At 38.7% G+C, this 5,103-nt stretch overlaps 1 long non-coding RNA gene across 1 annotated transcript; it reads left to right on the forward strand.

Annotated features, from left to right (window-relative positions):
- The first annotated feature begins 3,903 nt into the window (after positions 1 to 3,903).
- Positions 3,904 to 4,884, forward strand: LOC131554091 (uncharacterized). Its single transcript, XR_009274330.1, has 3 exons — positions 3,904 to 4,205; positions 4,640 to 4,725; positions 4,858 to 4,884. It is a non-coding gene; the product is annotated as an uncharacterized LOC131554091 (long non-coding RNA).
- The last annotated feature ends 219 nt before the right edge of the window (positions 4,885 to 5,103 follow it).

Below are 5,103 nucleotides of genomic sequence, written 5' to 3' on the forward strand. Positions count from 1 at the left end.
AGGAATAAATACTTTAAATATATTTGATTTAGTAAACAGATAAAGGGGATACAGTGAATACAGAATACAGTGAACCAAACATCAGCGCACCCGCCTCTGTGTCATCGTTGGAATGCGACTGAAGTAGGCTAAGCCTATGATTTACATAATAAATAATCATTTAAATCTATTTGATATTGGGTGAAGAAAATCCCCACTTTCGGGTTTTGTTTTAAAACCGCGTAAGTCTCTCATGAACAGATAAAATCTCTTCAGGACAGCCACTTAAGTTTTAACTGTGTGATGAGAAAAAATCTCACTACAGTATTGGGTACGTCGTCTGTTTATTGTCGCGTATCATTGCATTCATATTAATCCATTGATGTGATGCAATTGATGGTCGATTTAATGGTGTAATGCTTTGCCATTGTCTGTGAAGTGAACGCGCTGTGTAAATTATGAATGAAGTGTGAAGAACAGGTCATGACTGGCTGAGCGAGATTCCCATGCATGTTTACATCTGGCTCACGTGCTTCACGCACACCGGCTGTTAAGCGTGCATCGGTTTCTTAGCGATAGTGAGCCTTTCCGGTTCAAACTCAAGACAGCGCACACATCACAGACTAATGTAAACAGACCACTGCATGTAGCGAAGCTACTGCGCTAATGGCCCTACATGGGTAGAAGCTAAAGCCCCTTTACCTCAGCTGTTAGCTGTTAGCATCCGACTAACACTTAGAGACAGTGTGTGTAAAATGTAACAGTTCCTTCCTCCTCTACAGCTTCTTTTTGTTCCACCTTCTGTTGGGCTATCAGTTACTTTGGTCTCCCCACATGCTTGGTTTATTTGTGTATTTTATTTTACTGTGTTATTTGCAGCAATTATTTATTTATTTTATTTGGGCTTATTTTATTTCATCTACTCCAGTCTGTGGTTAAGTCTAGCTACACCTATTGAGCCAAACTGAATTTACTTAGATTTTAAATCTATTAAAAACAATTCTCCATTTACTTTCCTAAGAAATTAGGACATTTTAACTTTGTTTCTAATTTCAATTTTATTTCGTTACCCATTTCCTCTCCATAGGCATAGGTAATGCTAGCCACTGCGGTGTACAATGAGCCCTCAAACCTATTAGTGGCCCACCGTCACATGTCTGATTCCCTTGCTCATTGGCATCAAGCTGCTTCATGTATCGTAGACGCTTAATCGCTCTGTTGTCCCCTCTCAATATTCCCTGTTAGGTAGCATGCCCCTGTGCTTGGGCGGCAAGTTGATGAGTTATCCATGGGGAATTCTCGGTGACTGGACTCGTCTGCCTGACCTACCCGACATGTACTGGAGGGCACCTTGGATGCCTCTGCCTCTGCCCCTGGAGGCAACACGCAGCACAACATCAGCAATGGGGTACCACAAGTGTACCGCATCTTGTATCAACCATAGTGACTGACGCATAAGGGCAATTTTGGTTAATTACCCTGTGAAGTTACACGGTGGTCCACCCTTTTGAGAGGAGCGAGCCCACCAGAGCTCAAGGCCCAAAAGGGGTCCGTGTAACTTGGGACCCACAGGCGAAACCCTTTTGGCTATGCCAGCTAGTTGTTGACCCTTCTACACTTGAGTGATGCAACATTGTGCCAAAAGTCATTGCTGTTTGAGTGGTTGCCACCGGTGCTGCGAGTGATCAGGAGCCCCTGCAGTTGCATGCTCGGGAGAGTCAAGGGAAATGGCCCAACCATTGGAGTTCACCTGAGTAACCTCAGCTCACCACCAAGCAGGCACACAACGTCATAAGACGTTAATATTTGGTTAGATTTAGGTCGTGACGTCAGGTGACCAAAATTCAGTGTCAAGCCAACGTCTAATGACAACGTTATTGTGACGTCAATACCGATGTCAGCCAGTGTTGATATTTTGTTGTTTTAGGTTGTGTTGTAAAGTAACCAAAATCCAACGTCGACCCAACATCTCAAGCCAACGTCACATTGACGTCAAATACTGATATTTAGTCGTCAGGTATGGCAACCAAATCCTAACGTCTCCTAGACATCATAATGGTAACGCCCACACAACGTCAAACTCTAACATCATTAGACGTTGATATTTAGTTAGATTTAGGTTGGGGCATTAACTAACCAAAATCCAACGTCTTCATCCAACGTCATATTGATGTCAAATACTGACATTTAGTCGTCAGGTATGGCGACCAAAACCCAACGTCTTGTAGATGTCATATTGGTAATTCCACACAACGTCCAACTCTAACATCATTAGATGTTGATCTTTTGTTAGTTTTAGGTTGTGGCATTAACTAACCAAAATCCAACGTCAAGCCAACGTCTTAAGCCAATATCATATTGATGTCAAATACTGATATTTAGTTGTCAGGTATGGCAACCAAAACCCAACGTCTCCTAGACGTCATAATGGTAACATCCACACAACGTCAAATTCTAACATCATTAGACGTTTATCTTTTGTTAGTTTTAGGTTGTGGCATTAACTAACCAAAATCCAACGTCCAGCCAATGTCTTAATCCAACGTCATATTGATGTCAAATACTAACATTTAGTCGTCAGGTACGGTGACCAAAACCCAACGTCTTGTAGAGGTCATTTTGGTAACGTCCACTCAACGTCAAACTCTAACATCATTCGACGTTGATCTTTTGTTAGTTTTAGGTTGTGGCATTAACTAACCAAAATCCAACGTCAAGCCAATGTCTTAAGCCAACGTCATATTGATGTCAGTTACTGACATTTAGTCGTCAGGTATGGTGACCAAAACCCAACGTCTCGTATACGTCATATTGGTAACGTCCACATAAAGTCCAACTCTAACATCATTAGACGTTGATCTTTTGTTAGTTTTAGGTTGTGGCAATAACTAACCAAAATCCAATGTCAAGCCAACGTCATATTGATGTCAAATACTGACATTTAGTCGTCAGGTATGGCGACCAAATCCCAACATCTTGTAGACATCATAATGGTAACGTCCACACAACGTCAAACTCTAACATCATTAGACTTGATACTTGATACTTGATACTTTATTTTGTCATTTCTATGTAACATAGAAACGAAATTGTGTTTCACACGTCCACATCTTACAATTCAGTGCATTATATAATACATATAAATCAGTTCAATAAAATTATTTAAAATAATAAAGCATAAATATTCTAATAAAATTATTTCAAATGCTCTAAAATGTTAAAAGAATAAATCACAAAAGATTAGACATTGATCATTTGTTAGTTTTAGGTTGTGGCATTAACTAACCAAAATCCAACATCAAGCCAACGCCTTAAGCCAACGTCATATTGATGTCAGTTACTGATATTTAGTCGTTAGTTATGGCAACCAAAACCCAACGTCTCCTATCGTCATATTGGTAACGTCCACACAACGTTACAAGTCAACAGTGTAATCTGTAGACAAATGTTGCAATTATGACAGTGTTTGCAGTAAGTGTTACTGTGGACAAAGGAATAAACCTAAACCAACAGGTGGTGTAACACTGTCTGCAATACAGCAAAGGGTCAGATACAGAAAATGCCACAGTTGTATGCACAGCTGCATTTAGGCATAAGAGTGGTTATACAGTTGAGACAAGGGATTTGCTAAAGTTCAAAAGGGTCATTATTGGTCATGTGAATGTAACTGTAATTTACAGTATAGACAGACATGTACACACTGTCTGTACTCCTAAACCTAACCCTATTTTAACTCTAAATTCATAGGAAATTATAGGTGAATAGTGAATAGCACACATACACTTGTAAGCATAAGTGAAAACACCATTTTACCAATTAATTACATGTAACGGCCTAAAAATAAAAATCAATATACATACATATTTGCTATCTTTTGTTTAAAACTAGTTTTTCTACAGTTGCAATGCTATTTGATGTCTCTCTTTGTTGCTTTGGTCGTGATTGGTTAATCTAAACGTCATCCAGGAATCTGGCCAATGACAACTGGGCACGCCTCCTACCGCTCAAATTTGAATTTACACACCAGTCCGTTGCTGCTCTGTTTATCTGCAGTCCTGCTCCGTTCAGTGCAGTAGTAATGGCTTTTACATGGATTATCACATATCTGACAGATTAATTCTTATTTTGACCAATTTTTGAGTTATGCGGTGCAGATTGAGAACGAAAAAGCGCGAATATGAACACAGACACAATGGCTAATGGACACATATTGCAAACGGCAGAAGGTAAATACCATTTATAATTTTTCTACTGTTACTGTTAAAGTGATATGCTAATCGCGATGACATAATCTGTTACTGTTTTGTTATTATGTTTTAATAAAGATAAGGCTGTGTGTATAATGACGATGTCGTGGCCATGATTTAAAGTGACTACTTTGTGTTTTTAAATATTTGTTTATATCGCGGAATGTAAATATATCCACGTAACATAGTGCTACAAGTTACTGACGTTTTAATAGAGAAACATGCATGAATGACAGAATAAATAGCGGGACATGTATGATGTTAATATGAGTTAAGTACAGAAGGCCGCCTTTTGCTGATCTTATTTTTAATAACAGAATGAAATAGTAAAAATAACTAACGTTATATTGTTATTTTATTGTAAAATAAAATGTCTCACTGTGGAAAAACTGGCATATACACTTGTTCAACAGAGAGGACATGACACCACCATTCTTGGACTCTGAAGAATACTATGCAAACCATGCTTTTGGATCTACTAGTTTTTGTAATAAAGCTGGTGAGTAGGCTAAATTTCTGTAAGCCCATATCTCTGTCAGTAAGTCAACAATATTGTTTTATTAAACCTGTTAATATTCATTTGTGTGTGTGTGTGTGTGTGTGTGTCTGTGTTTTCCCTCTCATGGTCCAGAGGTTTTGGGATTGAAAATCTTGTGCCACATGATCTTCCGTAAAAGTGAGTATACATGTCATACTAATATTAATACTTTAAATGATCATGTGCCATTATATGTGCTGAAATGAACACAGCAAAGCAGGCAAACTCTGCACCAAGGCACCACTCTGATTCAAAGTTAATTATTGAGTTTAGCTCACTCAAAATGAAAACTCCCTCATCATTTTCTCACCCTCATGTCTTTTTGATCTTCTTTGTGTT

Source organism: Onychostoma macrolepis, chromosome 15 (genome assembly GCF_012432095.1).
Source record: "Onychostoma macrolepis isolate SWU-2019 chromosome 15, ASM1243209v1, whole genome shotgun sequence".
In the NCBI taxonomy this organism is placed as follows: Eukaryota; Metazoa; Chordata; class Actinopteri; order Cypriniformes; family Cyprinidae; genus Onychostoma; species Onychostoma macrolepis.